Here is an 8,887-nt window from a genome sequence, read left to right on the forward strand (position 1 = left end):
AGCTACTTTGACCTGTGGAAATAAAATAAGTTCTTCTTTATTAGGTCCATTTCATTCGTGTAGGAATTCATAACATACATCGATTGTGAAATTACCTGTTAACTGCGTAATAAAGTCAAAGTAATTTCAACTTGTTGAATACATACATTACCCGGCATTGTTTGATTTTATGCTGAACTAGGACTAATATATAATAATCTTTATAATAAATGACGTCTTTAACTTATAAGTAGTTCGTACTGAAATAACATTAAATTTTATCAAGTCTGTATTCAGCGACAGGTTAATTGTTGGGGGGGGGAGGAGCCACGGCCTAAATGATGACTGTAATATTCAGCTGTCATGCAGGTAAAATGAGTCCCAAACATCACCATCAACATCATGATGTTTGTATAAACACTGTCATACGAAAACATCACGAATAGCTTTATGTGCGTTGACAAACTCATATGGGTTTCACCAGTGCCAAAAAAGTTTACACAGGGACGATGCTGATTTTAAATGTTCCCTATTTTGCTCTTTAGCAGCGAGATAACAAATGTTGATTTTCTTAACGGGAAAACAAGATTATGCAATAGCTATACTCAACGCTTCTCTTCACGCCAGCTTTGCTTTACAATGAGAAACAATATACGTAGATGTAAAATATATATATATATATATATATATATATATATATATATATATATATATATATATATGTATATATATATATATATAATATATATATATATATATATATATATATATATATATATATATATATATATATATATGTATGTATATATATATATATATATATATATATATATATATATATATATATATATATATATATATATATATATATATATATATATATACTGTATATACAGTATATATATATATATATATATATATATATATATATATATATATATATATATATATACTGTATATATATAAAAGTGAATGTTTCTATATAAGTTTGGCTTCTCTCTCTCTCTCTCTCTCTCTCTCTCTCTCTCTCTCTCTCTCTATATATATATATCTATCTATATATATATATATATATATATATATATATATATATATATATATATATATATATATATATATATATATATATATATATATATATATATATATATATATATATATATATATATATATATATATATATATATATATATATATATGTATATATATACATATATATATATATATATATATATATATATATATATATATATATCTATATATATATATATATATATATATATATATATATATAAAAGTGAATGTTTGTATAAAAGTTTGGCTTCTCTCTCTCTCTCTCTCTCTCTCTCTCTCTCTCTCTCTATATATATATATATATATATATATATATATATATATATATATATATATATATATATATATATATATATATATATATATATATATATATATATATATATATATATATATATATATATATATATATATATATATATATATATATATTATATTACAGCCACTTAGGTTTGAGCGACAGAACTGGCTCACGAATTACTAACCCCGAATTTTCTAGTATTAGAAATCGTGCTGTCAAATGCAAGATTGATATTGAGAAAAAAAATTTTTCCATAATTGGAACTACGAAACAATCTGCCTACTTAACGACCTTGGAGTCTTTGTTTATTACACGTCATGCAGCTCTTCTAAACTCCTACTTGTCTTCTCCTTTGCAGCTGGCCTAAGTATTTTCTGGGCATGCGTGAGCTTGTGGTCTCACTTCGTCTTTCCCTTTCTTGTGATCAGGTTGGCATAAAAAATTCTTTTCTCTTTTTTGCCTTTTATAAATTTTGTGAATTTAAAGAATGTAACTACTGTTTTTAATCTAGTTTTTAATTTAGCTGTTATTTTGAATTGAGAGAATTACTATGTATTTTTCTATTTTACAGACCGATGATGTTTAAGTAACACGAAACGTTTCTATATATATATATATATATATATATATATATATATATATATATATATATATATATATATATATATATATATATATATATATATATAAAGGAGAATATATATTTGTATATGTTTATATGTTTGGCTATAGAAATCCAAACCGCTTGACAAACCCAGACAAAATTTTTACATGGCCTCTATGTAACCGCAGAAAGTTTTTCAACTCAAAATCAAACCCCTACCCAGTGACAGATATACAAACACAGACAAAACAAATGAAATTTTCGTTTTTACATCACCTTTTCCTTCAGTCTTCTGGGTTTATTCTCATTTTTCACCTGATGCTTCACCTTTTCTTCTGGTGCTGCCAGAAGTATGATTAACCTACAACAATAAATCCCCTGTAACACAAATTTTTTATCAGAATTTCCATGAATTCTGATCATAATATATGATAATAATTTGTACAATTGTTTGTTACCTCGATAAAATTTACACTGATCGCTTAAATCAATAATTTCTTTCCTTAGTAAGAGAAGCCGAGTCTGCACATGCATAGTAGTGGCTTAACGTAACGATTTCAGCCAGCAAAAACCAGCAGCGAAACTCACTTGCCCTGCCTGTTCATACATATGGTTGAAGACATTATACGATCTTCTTCTTCTTCGTTTAACATACTTTTTCCCGTTTTTCACATGGGGTAAGCATGATTGGCTGCCCTGCCTGACATCACTTAGACCCCAGTAGCACATGTGTCTATGTATCGTGCCAAATCCCCAGCTCCCTTTCTCCCAGCAGCGAGGAGACGTGAGCAGTTAGGCCGACAGTTCGAGACGTGTGAGGCATCTGTTATGTTTTTAGAAAATGTTGGAGTGGCTTTGTTTGTGTGTGTATTAGTCTGTAACACCCATTTGCTTTCGGCAAACCTATCCATTGATTACATACATAATCCCGGGGTGTCTACACGGATAGCAAAGTGTCCGCCCCTCTGACCAGTCGGCTGCGGACTTGAACCCGCGACACAACTTCTTATGAAGTCCGAGTCTGCTGCTCTACCGACCGAGCCATCAAGGCTCTACGACATTATACGATATAATAAGTAAATAAACACATTTCCTTTTTGTGTACGGTGTCAAAATGATCCTACACACGATCCTACGTCATTATTACATGATCACCAACATCGTGTAGGAAGAACAAGACATTGTTGGCTGTGTTGGAATAACTGAAATATCACCTTGGACACCCCAGCTGTTGGAATTAATTATAGTGCGAATTGGCAAAAAATTTCACTGCATATGGAAGATACATTTCTTTTCACACTGCTTGCTACTGATTACCTGGAAGATAATGACCAAAAATTCTAGATTAAAACTTTACAGGAATGTAGATCATCACATTTGAAAATCTTTTCCAAAAGGCACTTGTAGGGTAAGTGTATTAGATGCAAATAGGGATTTAAGAAATGGCAACTTCTGCACTTCGAGTAACTCACAGTGCTCACAGCTTACACAACACGTCAATTCATACCTTTTGCTGATGTAATCATACACAGTAAGGAATAGTAATCCCATCATTTAGGAAAAAAAATTATTCATGGTTATATATTAGAATTATATATATTCAATTCTATCTTTTATCAAAGCATATTTATTCAGAACAATAGATACCAATTCCGTTTCCTCCGAGAAGGGAAAGATTTTGTTTGATTCATGATTACGTTATTGCATGAACTGACCAAATTTATAGATGCTGTATATGTAACTTCATACACGATTCTACATTAAGGAATTTGATGTCATTGTAAAGATAATGAGTTGTAATTTATTATGTTAATTATGTTAAAAATGTTCCTAAGACCAATATAAAAAATATGTATCAAGAGTTGAAGTTAGCCATATAGGAAAGCGTTTTGCAACCTTTTCTCAATATGATGAGGGGGTGAAAGGCTAACTCTTGCAGCAATTTACTTAGTAATAGGAAAGAAGTAAAAAGGCGTAACAGAGTATAGACTAAATATTTCTCATTCAAAAAAGACGTGTATTCTCGTACAATATTAATGAATGTGTTTAAGTTAGAACTGAGGGGTTGGTTCAGTTTTTATGAATTGGACAATGAAGTTTACTTTCATTATAGTAACACATATCATAAAAAGACATCATTGGCTTAGGCCTATACCAAACTGTCTGTATCACATGGAAATGTTGTTTTAGATTTTTATTATATGATTTGGACTTATAACGGCCTCAAATAGCGTTGAAGGGTCTAACAGAGAAATGAATAATTCCTATACATAATTTATTCATATTCTTATCAGAGCATCTGAGATGCTTCCCAGATGAAATAAAACAGCAAACTGTCACAAAATTGTCGCTAACCTGTCCACATGTGCAATTACCTGTCAGCTGGCCAGAAGATATTTAGGTAATACCAACAGTTCATCCATACTGGTGAGTGGACTGTTTCCGCCCACAAACTGTTATCTACACGTAGGTTTTAACGGCAGTTTCGATGAACTGACAGAAGAAATGACAGGTAAACTTCGGGGAGGAAGGAGTTAGGAGAGAGAGGGGAGAGAGAGAGAGAGAGAGAGAGAGAGAGAGAGAGAGAGAGAGAGAGAGAGAGAGAGCTTATCGAATGTCATTCAGAGTTTTTCCGGGTAGCGGTGGGTTGGTCAGCTATACATATATATATATATATATATATATATATATATATATATATATATATATATACAAAAACACACACACACACACACACACACACACACACATATATATATATATATATATATATATATATATATATATATATATATATATATATTGATTTATTTATTTCCTCACTAAAAACATCTACGAGGACAATACTGATTTTCATTTGTCTATTTTTTTGTGACAGACAATACCCCGAATCTCCTTAGGCCAAAAGACGTTCACAGAAATAAAAATGGATTTTCTGGGCTTATAAAAAAATGCGCATAAACGACACTGATTTTCAGTTTGTATTCCACTGTACCTCTTGATTTCACGTTTTCGCCCAAACGAGAAATAAAGATGTGGATTTCCGCAAAGTACAAGACAGCGAGAGATTGATTTCCATTTATCACTCCACCTTTGGTTTTTCGCAGCGACGAAATAAATATGGATTTCCTTAGCACCCAATACTTGATTTTCAAACTTTTCAAACCTGTTTTTGCTTTTCAGCAGAAAAGTAAAAGAAAAAATCATTTATGGATTTCCAACTTCTTGATTTTGGGGCGTCATAAGTCTTCGTTATGACGGCAAATTTTGACTGTCGTGAGGAAGACTTACATAATATACATTCCTTTGTTACCTTTGCAAGAGGCTTTGTCCTTCGGAGAGTTGTTAGTATTATTACTACTATTAATTTTTTTTTGTTTCTTTAATATTCAATATGCAAATTATACTTCTGGAGTATTATTTATGGATGGGAAAGTAAAAGTAAAGAGATAAGATTAAGATGAAATGCATAATTATAAGATAAGCATTTACGGTTTAGAAAAACTTTGTCACAATGACTGACTGATTTTTGTTAACCAAAACTGGCGTCACAACATCTAGGATATTGGCGCCGGAAAAGACTGTCGTTGCTTACGTGTTTCTCAAGCTGCCGTAAGAAAGTTTTTTAGAACAGCAAAATAACTTAAAAAAAAACGGAATTAAAAACAGATAATAACGACTCAGGATGAAGAATGAAAATCTGAATGTGAATCGACTGACTGAATTACAGTCTAGCAGGTAACCTGTCAGTCTAGACGAGACAGTTTGGCTAAGGTTCTTGAACAACGTCAGGAATTCGTTGCCGATGACGTCATGCCTAGCATAGTCACCCCCCAAAAAGACACACACAAAAGAAAAAAAATACATAAAAGAATGAAAGCATTCTGAGCACAATATTCTCCTAAGCATCCACCCATAGTTACGAGCAAAAAAAAAAAAAAAAAAAAAAAAAAAAAGGAAAAATCCAGTCTTGCTATAATTCTGACCGTGGAATCCATACACTCCCAGAACTGGCTACCACGGTGACGTCTAAATTGGACGTGTCCGAACGTCCCCTCCCGCCTTCGGTTACGAAATCCACGAGGCTGCTGCTGATCTTCTGATTCCGCGTCCGCACGAAACCTCTGAAGTGAATGAAGTGTCGGGCGGCACAAAAGCAACAGGGGTTTAACGTGACAGGGACCTCTCAACACGTAAAATCATTCATCACTTTTCACGTCCACGCGACGCAATTTAAAACTTTGACAGGGGTGGCCATTGACGCTTCGTCAAGCAGCCACTCTGTTCTGCTGTAAATATGCTGTCAAGGTTTCCCAGATTTTCTCTCTCCTGCGATCTTCATCCAAGCAACTCGTTAAGATGTCAGAAAGTCTGAAGAAGCTCGCATGGTAATCCCAAGGATTCATACTGATGGGTATGATCTAGCTCCGTATTTCTGGAATCATATAAACTAAAGTACATTCAGACATATGCGTACTCACATAGATTAATATATAATAAGTATAGCTTTTTTGTAACCAGTGCGGAACAAAACCAGTTTCAGAAGCAATATTATTTGAGTAAATGAATTCTCATGTACAGGAATTACTCAAACCGTGAACAACGCTCCGTAACACTAGCTTGGCAAATGGCACTAGTAAGTATATCTTGGAAAATGGCACTCATGAGTATAACTTAGCAAAGGGCACTCGTAAGTATAGCTTGGCAAATGGCACTCATGGTTACAGCTTGTCAAATAGCACTCATAAGTATACAGCTTGGCAAATGGCACTCGTAAGTATACAGCTTGGGAAATGGCACTCATAAGTATATAGCTTGGCAAAAGGCAATCATAAGTATATAGCTTGGCAAATGGCACTCATAAGTATATAGCTTGGCAAATGGCACTCATAAGTATACAGCTTGGTAAATGGCACTCATAAGTACATAGCTTGGCAAATGACACTCATAAGTATATAGCTTGGCAAATGGCACTCATAAGTATATAGCTTGGCAAATGGCACTCATAAGTATATAGCTTGGCAAATGGCACTCATAAGTATACAGCTTGGTAAATGGCACTCATAAGTACATAGCTTGGCAAATGACACTCATAAGTATATAGCTTGGCAAATGGCACTCATAAGTATATAGCTTGGCAAATGGCACTTATAAGTATATAGCTTGGAAATGGCACTCATAAGTATATAGCTTGGAAATGGCACTCATAAGTGTATAGCTTGGGAAATGGCACTCATAAGTATATAGCTTCGAAATGGCACTCATAAGTATACAGCTTGGCAAATGGCACTCGTAAGTATATAGTTTAGCAAATGGCACTCATAAGTATATAGCTTGGGAAATGGCACTCATAAGTACTCGTTACACGAGGACGGGGCAGCAACAACACAGCGCGTGTACATACACATACGTGTCAGCAGCTATTCAATCAGAAGTGTCTAAATTGGGGAAGATTAAAGACTCAGAGGAGAGGGTCCCTTAAACCTTTTCATCACGGGCCCTTCCTTTTCCAGGAATATATATAACCTTTTCCCCCCGCCCTCACATATTTCATCTCTCTCTCTCTCTCTCTCTCTCTCTCTCTCTCGACGGCCGGTCTTTATGAGGGAACGAATTGCAACAATATTTCAGCAGTCTTTATTACTGCATTAAACTGTGCAACGTAACTGCAGGCCATTACAGAGCAATTAAAAAATGACTGATACGAACAGCTCAATAACTGAAATCCACCTTTTATTCGGAATGAAAAAAAAGGCGAAGCTTTTGCAGTAAATCTGTCTAAGATACAAAAATAACCTGTTGTTCGTGAAGAGTATATCCCCTGAAAATAATACTAACAGGTTTTATTAACCACACTCACAGATATAGGGTCATTTACTATTACCGTCCACTATCTCGGAATTTTCCTTTTACCGTTAAATCTAACATTTGCAATGAAGGAATTAAATAAACATATTTGGCAACAAGAAAATACAGTCTAGAAGTATTGCCCTTCAGTTAAAATACTGAAAGATTTTTATACCTAGATATTCACTACCCTGAATAAAAAAAATTGGATTAAAGGGCTTGGTAAGTTCCCCAATAAAATTGTAACACCCCAAACAAAATTTTAAGCCCCTGGGTATAGTGGTTCCAGAGCCACAAATATTGTAGGATAAAAGATAGGGCAGCTTTTTTATATTTTCCTTTTTTTGATGTTAATAAATGACTAGCTTTTGGCCAAAGAGTGGCGTTGCTGTTTCTGAGTTTTGTTCTTTGACATCTCCGGGGATCCTATCTTGTAACGGCAGCTGAAAAAATGTAGTGCTAAAAGTCACTCAGCGTTTGCATAAGCCAAGTTTAATTTATACAAAATCAATGCAATTTTTTTTCACAGGCACTGATGCATTTCCAAAAATGGTTAATCTTTTGACACAAGTGGTGAAGCTCTTACCATCAAAATACGACTTTAGTTCTTTCTTTTGTGTATTTCTTATGATGTGGGAAACTGCGACTCAAGCAACAGGCTTCGCCCTTGAGACATTGTTTCACGACAAAATTTGATGTTGAATGGTACACTGGTTCTTTCGCTACGCTGAAAATTTTTCTTATACTCGTAGAACCTAATTTCCCAGAATGGAACAACGGTTATTCGAACACCAATAGCCTTTAGGTTTGCATAGGGATAAGTCTGCAATTATGGTTGCAAAATTCGAAAGTTTGCCGGTTCAAGTTGTCAGCGGATATAAATAAACCAAAGTCTTTTACTAACTTCCTTATATATATCTCTAGAACAGTGTTTCTTAACCTGGGGTACCTGTCGAAACCTTAAACCTGGGGGTACGAGACATGATAGCCAGTGCAAGAGAAATTAAAACATATTTTCCTAATTTTTCTCTCACTATAATTGTCTCTGTCGTACAAAGATGGATACGGGATCCATTTCTTTT

This window comes from Macrobrachium rosenbergii, chromosome 16, assembly GCF_040412425.1.
Source record: "Macrobrachium rosenbergii isolate ZJJX-2024 chromosome 16, ASM4041242v1, whole genome shotgun sequence".
Taxonomy (NCBI): Eukaryota; Metazoa; Arthropoda; class Malacostraca; order Decapoda; family Palaemonidae; genus Macrobrachium; species Macrobrachium rosenbergii.